The 9,656-nt window shown below is 38.7% G+C and overlaps 1 long non-coding RNA gene across 1 annotated transcript in view; it reads right to left on the bottom strand.

The window, feature by feature from the left end:
- Window positions 1-3,183: 3,183 nt before the first annotated feature.
- The window catches only part of LOC125265460, a 126,522-nt gene continuing 120,049 nt past the window's right edge, over window positions 3,184-9,656 (bottom strand). The window contains exons 3-4 of the long non-coding RNA XR_007184263.1: window positions 3,766-3,898; window positions 3,184-3,570 (exon numbers count right to left, since the gene is read on the bottom strand). This is a non-coding gene — a long non-coding RNA (uncharacterized LOC125265460). The remainder of the gene's footprint in view (window positions 3,571-3,765; window positions 3,899-9,656) is intronic.

Raw genomic sequence — 9,656 nt, 5'->3', positions numbered from 1 at the left:
TTTTTTTTCCGTCTTCCGGGGCTTTTTGGGGGCCTTAACATGCTCAAAAACTCTTGAAAATTGGCACACACATTGGAATCCGCGGCCAACAGGGCCGGGCAGAAGCTGGTACCCGGGCGTGGCAGGGGGCTCAACAGCGCCCCCTTGAAAAAGGTCTGAAAATTTGGTCCATATATTAAACACGCTTGCACGTATTAGTCTGAAACTCGGTACACATATAGACCTCATCGGGCCGAACAACTTTCGTGCTCTAAGTTAAACGCCACGCAAACAGGAAGTCAGCTATTAAGGGTTGTTTGAAAAACGCATGCTCTGGAATTTGATATACTCCTCCTAGACGATTAATCCGATCGCCACCAAACTCGGTCAGCATGAAGTCAAGACACTGATGATTAAAAATTGCCAGGGGATTTTTGATATCTCGAACGGTTTGTCCGTGGCGAGGCAACGAATTTATGGCGAGAAAAAGGAAACAGGAAATGTGTTATAACGTCTGCATACATATATTGATCTTTATGAAACTTCACAAGTGTGTTCGTTATAGGAGTCTGATCACATGTATGTGACTATTGTGAGTCAAAGTTATAGCGCCACCAACTGGCAGCAGGAAGTGTATCACTTTTTGAAATGTTTTGAGATCACCCTCTTATTTTTACCTGATTTGCTTCAAACTTCATCAGTGTAATGTCAATACACAGCAGATGTAGACCTATGACAGGATTTTTGATATTTGAAATATTGTTGCCATGGCAACAGGTCAAACTGTAATAATATTCTTGAGTGTTTTGAGGCTCTTAACATGCTTCAAATTGCATGAAACTCGACACACACATCAATATTGTCAACCAGTAGACATGGACAAAGCCATAGAAATGGGCGTGGTGGAGGGGCTCAGTAGCGCCACCTTTTGATAAAAGTGGGGGGGTTAGTTTTTTCTACAGTCACCAAACTCGGTACACATATTGTTCTCATCAAGCCGGACAATTTTCTAATTTACATTCATTAGCTCCGACCAACAGGAAGTCGGCTATTTTTGTTTGAATGTTAATTTTTTGAAAAAACAGGCTATGAATTTTATACTACTACTCCTACAGGGTTTATCCAATTTACACCAAGCTTTTTTTAACTTGTTGCTAACACATTGAAGTTGTTTAATTGCAAACGGATTTTGGATATCTCAAACGGTTTGGCCGTGGCGAGGCAACGAATTTATGGCAAGAAAAGGGAAACAAAGTGTTTTAACTCCTGCATACATTAATTGATTTTGATGAAACTTCGGCTTAGTCTTCATTGTACAAGGCTGATCACATGGATGTGACTATTGTGATTCAAAGTCATAGCGCCACCAACTGGAAGCAGAAAATGTGTCACTTTCAGCATACATTGAGATCACCCTCTTATTTTTACCTGATTTGCTTCAAAATTCATCAGAATAATGTTAAAACTTGGCACATGTAATCCTTTGAAAATGGGCAGGGAGGAGGGGCTCTATAGTGGCACCTTGTAGTGCAGTAAATGTGGAGTGAATTTGACATAGTCCTTTGATGTTTAACCGTTTTAAGTGCCTATTGATCGCTGTGCACAGTTGCCCTGAAGCCACCGGGGTGGCGGTGCCACCGGGCTTGGGCCCGCCATCGCTGCTCGCAGCTATATTTTTTATTATTTTCACAAAACTTTCATGGCCCCCAAAATATGTTGCTTTATGAATATCTGAACAGAGCCTCTGCTTAAAAAAACTGCATACATTCTTATTTTTATCAACACTGGAATGTGGGCAAGATGAATAAAAGCAGCAACATTTTTGAACAAAAATATGAGAAAATCTAGTTTTTGTCAGTCTATGTCTGGATCGGATTCAGAACGATGATCAAAACAGTCCTATACCTCTTTGTGGGTTGACATTGCATTTGGTAATGTTACCAGTTTGGTTTTATATGTTTAAAGATCATGTTATTTTTGTGCGTAAAGCTGGCTACACAATTGAAGATTTCAAAACTCAACGCCAGGAGAACCAGATGACGACGACGTCGATCGTCCTCCATTTGTATTTCTTCTCAAGTCACGTTGGATCTCGTGAGTCTCTATGAGATCTCATCTCACTGTGAAAATGTTACTACAATCCACAGGTGTGTGGTCTTGCAGTCCGGACGAATCTTCTAGTGTGCATTTGGAAGATTTTTAATGCTAAAGATCGGTTGAAATTATGTCTGTGGTCTCCCACAGTTTTAAAATTGTTTAAGATTTGAAAAATATTTAGTGCATGCATGGCAGCCTAAGCAATTTCTTTCTGCTTCTCCTGTGTTTTATGCTGCCTTCACATGCTCTTGGAATTATCGTAAATACGATTTTCCTAGGTAAAAAATTGCACATGAACGCCCTCTCATGTTGATACTTCAACTTCAGAAGTGGGAATTATCAAATTTCCTATAGCAGCATTAATCCAGAGATTCTGCACTCCTTCAGAAGATGCATAACAGCGCCCCCTACCGTCTAACATTGAAAACATGGATTGATGGAAAATTCCATCCTGCATCCTGCAGTGAACATCTAACTCCGCCCCCAATACGTCACTTTGTGACTCTCCTCTTTTGCCCCAGAAACCTGATTTATTGTACGTAGGTTTCCGATTCAAAGGGTTTTTAGGGTAAGTTATGAGTGGGTTTCAGGCGTGTATAGGTGAAGAAAGTGAAAGTGACGTGACATGTAGCCAAGTATTCCCATACTTGGAATTTGTGCTCTGCATTTCACCCATCCAAGTGCACACACACAGCAGTGAGTACTGAAAACACACACCCTGTGAACACACCTGGAGCAGTGGGCAGCCATTTTTGTTGCAGCACCCAGGGAGCAATTGACCCTTCGAAGGGAGTTTGATTGACAAGCGATCTAACCAATCAGAACGCCGAATCCGCCATTTTGTCCGACAAAGCAGTCAGGAGTTAGAAGATTAACCTTGGTGGACTTAAACTTGAAAAATGGTGCATACTGACGTCTTTCCACGTTTGAAACAACATTCCTTCATGTTAATTCATGTTTATTTGATGCTATAAATGAACTATTAGGAAGAGGTGATCGGTTCACGAGCCTCTTGAGCTGAGGCTCTACAGCGATCTGTCACGACACATTAAAGAGCCACAAAACAGTTTTTATTGTTTGAATTTCTTAAAAAAAAAACTACACAGTTTGAAAGCTGGGACTTTGTTTAATATCATAAGTATCCTGCTTTGTCTTGTCTGTCGATGTGTTGTCAGTGTCCTCTTTGCTCCGCGATGTCACGCCACAGCTTGTCGGACAAAGCAACAGTAACTAAGGGCGGGTCTTTGCGAAGGGTCAAATGGGGGTAAGGTGCCAAGGAGTGGAAGAGAGCACTGTTCATTCTCTCCCCCCACCTACATTTCCTGCCAGTACTGAGACTCGAACCCGCAATCTTTGGTTTACAAGTCCGACTCTCTAACCATTAGACCACAACTGCCCCCAAAATGGGGGGGTTTAGGTGTAAGGGTAGGTTATGAGTTGGTTGCAGGTGTAAGGGTTGGTTTTAGGTGGGTTTTGAGTGGGTTTCATTGCGATCTGTCATAAAAAAAGAAATAGACTTTAAGTAAATGATAAAGAATTAAATCTTCTCGATGCTCAAAGTTAATGAGAAGGCACAATTTCCCCCCCCAAACCACTTCACCAGAAATCCCACCCTGGAGCTATTTCATAGCTTAAGGTTACAGTGACGGGCAGGTTTCTGGATCAGCGTTTGGTGTAGGCAATCAGTACCGTGATTGACATGACCGATAAAATCTTAAGAATCGTCCTCTAGGGCGGCATTGGCCTGGCTTCTGACGTCACACTGGATGTGGGCCGGGTTGGGTGTCCGTCGCAGGCTGCAGTGAGACTCTTCTCGAAAATTCTGTCAATGGAGGGAAAAGAGATGATAATTTTTTTTTAGATCATGAGAAACAGTTTCAGTCAAGTATGTCCAAACTTGGTGTATGAGAATAAAAAATAATGCAAATAATATTTATAATAATTTGCTTCAAAAGGACGCCACCGTTCATTCTGAAAGGAAAACATTGAACAGCCTGCTTGCTAAACCAACAACACATTTCCATTCAGGCAGTAAGCACTTACCAGCCTATAGCTGCATTACAGACACAATGTAAACACCTGGGCTTTTATTGTGGAACTGCAGGGCATTTAGGGACACCTGAGGAGGGTCTAATTTTATCAATCCTGATAAGACCACATGTGTGGGCTGTTTTCTATAGACACAATGGGTCAACAGCCGCATTTATTAACTAATAGCAATGCTAAACAAAACATCACTTACCTGCTGCAGCCACTTTCCATCACAGAGTCTGTGAGGGCTGGAACGGGAACAAAACAAATACATAAATAGGCTTTTCATACTTTGAGTAACTCCAGGCTATCTTCTTTTTTTAATTAAACCAAGGCTGAAGCAACGTTTCACACTTGTAATTTTGATAGCGTGTAAGCAAAGCTGAACAATGGCCTATAGCCTACATATTGCATGCTGTGTTTATCCAATTAATGATACTGACAATGCAAGTAAGAAGATAATACAAGTAATTTTCACATGAATGCCCCAGGGTTAACAATTTTACCAGCTAATAATTATTCATAAGGGCATTTTTATTATATTTTATTATGCTTTATTTATTTATTTTACAGCACCCACTTAATTTCCATTGTATGGAAAATAGCAACAACAGTCAGCCTATTTTTTTTGTGTGTTCCAATATCCAAATTGATATATACCAGGTGGAAACAGTTAATCCATCTCGGCTGCCAATTTCTGACTGAATCACCATGAAATATAAACTAAAATATGCTTTTAATATACTATCTCTATATTTAAAAAATATATTTAGATACCACTTATAGTACACTTGACCCCATAGTGTACAAGTGGTAACTAAATATATTTTTTAAATACAGAGATAGTATATTAAAAACACATTTTAGTTCATATTTCATGGTGTCTCAAAATAGCACAGTTGAGTACACTTAGATGTTCTGAAGATTATCTTAAGTACTAAAGATTTTTAGTATATTAAGTACAAAATTAGTGTGCGAAAATAGAGCACTTTAAGTACATTATAGAAGTGTACTTTTTTTCTCCTGGGTGCATTTACGATGCATCTTGCTTAAAGGTGCTAAAGAGGATGTTTTGTTTTATACATTTTTGCAATATTACTTGAAACTGTCTTTACTAACTGATAAAAGACTATTTATTAGGTGCACTGAAAGGAATAATATTAATATACATCATCTGTGCACGAGGTAGGGCCTTAAAAACATCAGCCAATTGTTTACGCGATCATCGTGTAAACGATCGGCCCTCTGGCTTGTCAATCACTGCCATGACGTTCCTTGTGAGAGACGAGCGCGGCTACGCGCTCCAGTAACTTTCCACGCTCCACAGGCGCCGCATGCAATGTTTTTGTCAGGAGACAGGAGTAACAACTGCAGATTATGAGTTACCTGCGGTGAGTCCGACATAATGAATCCAAAAAACACGACACAGCGAATGCCGGTGGTAAACACTCGTGTTCCAATACTCCTGCATGAGTTTTGGGAGGCGTTCCTTTGAAATACGCATGCGCTCATTTCAAAAACTCACTAACAGTCTTTGGATTCTCAGTCGACCAAAAAATCCTCTCTATCACCTTTAACCTTGTTAAGAAGTTTAGACATATTGTACTACTTTTTTTGATGTATTTACGTATTAGATCGGCCCTTCTGGCATATGAAGTGCCTTGGGACTCTCAGTTACCTATTATTCACCTTTTGTGCAAACTAATCCTTTCTTCTGAGAAATCCCCCTCTTCTGTTTCAGTTATTTATGTCTCTTCTTGAGCATTCATACAAACCCTTTCCTATTACAACTGTTTGGGCCAAGGATCTTAATGAGGATGTGCATGTTTCATTTTCAGATAGGGTATGGGAATGTTTAAACTGTCTTCAAAGAAAACTGTCTCAACCTTTTTAACATATTTGTAAACCTGATTTATTTTTTGTTTAATATTATTATTTATTAATTTATTTTGTCTTCTTGTATTTTTTTGCCTTTAAAAAAGAAAACTCAATAAAATAAGTCTAGACATATTTATACACGTTAATAATTGTTGCTTAACCTTAAAAAATTCTGAACAGATGTTTAGTGCATGTACAGACATTTCTTCAGCTTTTCTTCTTGTTTTCTTTAGATGCTTTTATAAGGCAACAATCTTTTATCTGAGTATACTGAAGGCATGAAATATTGGACTGCATACTTCTGTTCAGTATTGAACGCTCGCCTTCACAGTGACACAAGCATTACACAGTGACAGGGGCCAAGATCACTTTAAAACGTGACTTATTGATGTATGAGTACAAGCACATCAGTGCACTTATGGATCAACTACATGGACATATTCAGCTAAAATACACCATAATATCAATTTCTTTGCACTCAATTTTAAAAGACATCTGCACGTCTGTTAAAGACCATAATTTTCCACACCTGACTGCAGTTACACTCCATTAACTGATACAAAATCCTCAGTGGTGCATAAAACATGCCACATCGCTAGAACAATCATTTATGGTTGCTTTGAAGACTTCATAAAAGTTGAATTTATCTGATGAAATCTATTGGAATGTGTTGTATGAACACAATAAACTAGCCAATAAATGTCAGGCTTAGCTGACTGCACACACTGGGAATGAACGCCTTTTCTTTATGCCATTTTCTGTAGGACAAACAGAGACGGTGGCTTTCCATCGGGTCTTGATTTATATTAAAATATACATATACTGTAGGACAGATATAGTTTTATGAGAGACATAAAACTATAGCACAGTCCAAGAGACAAAATGTCAAATGTTCAGTTTACCTGTCATGATACAACAATAATTCCTACAGAATGTCCCTGTTGACCAACCAGAGAACCATGGATTCAAAACAAAAATGTTTAAGTTTTGGCACATTTATGGAGAAGCATTCTCCTTCTCTCCTATGATCCACACACACACACATAAATTAAAATTCTGCAGCACACATATCAGGAACTGGTTTTGAATGTTATACCCTCAAGTACCACACAAGAACTAAAATTAAAGGTGGAATCAGAAAATTTTGAAAAACGCTGTTGGACATTGTTGATATTTGAAATCAACCCAAACAAACCCACCCATCTCTTCATTGCTCCACCTCCAAAACTCACACTCCAATCCTAACCACCCTGCTCCGAGTCGGTCTTGAACCCCGGCCCGATCACTGCTGACATGCAAGGCGAACGCCCTACCAATGACGCTAAACACCGCATTCCCTAGTGGTTGTCAGTGCGCAGTAGTTTACCTGCACAACTCTCACTATCTGGCCGCTGTTACACACGCAATGTGAGTGGATGTCTGTTTATCACAGCTGACGCACAACAAAATGCTTCACGAAAAATAAAGCACAGATGATGAACGAATGACAAGGAAGCACAAAAAATGAACGTACAGTACACAAGAGTAAACAAACAGCACAGCAGCTCCAGACAATCAAAACCCAGTGTTAATCACATGAGAAGTGGAATCTAAGCATCCTCTGCGTCTGTTTTCAGGCCTTCCCGCTTAGCTCTCTCCAGCACTGGAAAGCATTTCTAATATAAACGCGGTCCTAAAGCGCTTGCCCAGTCATAAACCTTCATTCCAGTGAGATTCTTTTGAGCTCTTTTGTATTGTGTCCTATCTCTTGTTCTGCAGTTTTTTTTTTTTTCTTATTTTCAAATCTCCCTCTTGCTCGTTCTCTCTCCTTGACCATCATACGCCCCCTAATGCTGATTGGTTACACGTTTATTGGTGTCAGCTCGACTAACTTCCAAACAGTGTTTTTGAGTCCACCTTTAATGAAGGTGAAATGTAGCTATGTATCCATTCACCTATTTTTATGCACATTTTGGGATATCGCATAAAAACGCAGAATATGGAAATGCCAAGATGTGCATAAATTCTAAAAATGCGCATAAAACTGTGCGCTCAACTGAGGCAGATACATTTTTTTATTCAACAAGAATACATGCGCATAAGCTACGATGGAAACACATTTACGGAATAAATCCCTTGATGCGCAACAAAAAACTCAACAGTGACTCAACAGTGAATGTGACAGGATAACTGGACTAACCACTCGCATCGCACAGCATCTCAAATGTTAGTAAATGATCATTCTGAAATGCCTGAGCCAAAGTCTGTCATCAAAATGATTTGGTATAATTCCCTCCCAGAAGAATCTCACCTGATTGCGTTCACAAACACCAGCAGCTGAATGCAAGATAAAATGAGAACGTTTATTGTGTTTCCTCTGTGCGCTCTGAGACATTTATGCTGTAGGTAAACGAGCCACAATTCCTTCCCTGATTGCAGTAACTTCCATTTTTATTACAGATATTTTGCGCCAATTTCAATGGAAGTGACAATTTTATTCTCTTGAACACATGGGATGGAAACGCTGCTTTATTCACAAATGTTTTATGTATTGTATTGTATTCGCGGTGGTTATGTTGTCACTTGTAGCATTTTGTCAGTATAGCCTACATATGTAAAGCAACACCTATAATTTTTCCAAGTTTCTGCAATCATTTAATTTATTTGCTCATGGCATTTCCAATACTATACAATATCTGTAGAATGAATTGAGGTTGTTTACTATGTTAGATGATGAATACTGAATGGATGACAAGTGTTTATCTGAAATTGGTCATAAAAAAATCTGCAAAAGACAGAATTCTTGTACTGAAATTGCATTCTTTAATTATATAACAGATTCATTTGATCGAAGGGGGTTGAGTCATACAAACTGCACAAGTGCAGCAGACTGATGTTAAAGGCACAATATGTAAGATTGTTGTATTAAAATATCCAACCCCTTGTGTGATATATTAAATACTAGGGGTAGGAATCTTTAGTCACCTCACGATTCGATCTGATCCGATTTTGGGAGTCACGATCCGATTCTAAAATGATTCTTGATCTCCTTTTTTTCTTATTAATTAGTTAGTTTACAGACTTAAAAACCTTAAAATCATTACATTTACATATTTTTACACAAGTAATTATAAGTAGGCCCACTTTTTTAAATAAATAAAAAATTAATTAAAACAATTGTAGTTAAGAATTTTAAACTAATATAACTTCAAAACATACAAGCAAGTAGCAAATAATAACGGTTTGAACGCGCTCTGACAATGGAAGTGATGTCTCACACTCATTGAAGCAAAGCGCAAGAGATCACTTCTGTCATCAGAACGGATGCGCAGGGCAGTTGGACATAGTGGTGTTTTAGAGGTAAAAAAATGATCTAAGTACTATTCGGTTTCTCACACAAACCATTTGTTTCGTGTCTTAGGACATCAATGTGTCGTCACGAGTCTCAGAGTTTAATTTGGATTTGTCTGTGCACGTTTTTTTACCCTTATAGACAAAGTTCCCATTGACAAGCATTATACGACTGACAGACGCAACGGTTGGAGTTAAAAATCATCATTTGTGTACTACTTAAGAAACAAAGTCACCTACATCTTGGATGCCCTGGGGGTAAGCAGATAAACATCAAGTTTTTATTTTTGGGTGAACTATCTCTTTAAGATTATCTGAACATTTTTTGTTTCTCATGTTTA

The sequence above is a fragment of the Megalobrama amblycephala genome, linkage group LG3 (genome assembly GCF_018812025.1).
Source record: "Megalobrama amblycephala isolate DHTTF-2021 linkage group LG3, ASM1881202v1, whole genome shotgun sequence".
NCBI classification, from domain to species: domain Eukaryota; kingdom Metazoa; phylum Chordata; class Actinopteri; order Cypriniformes; family Xenocyprididae; genus Megalobrama; species Megalobrama amblycephala.
The sequence above is the reverse complement of the archived record's forward strand: the minus strand, read 5'-3'. Positions and strand labels throughout refer to the sequence as shown.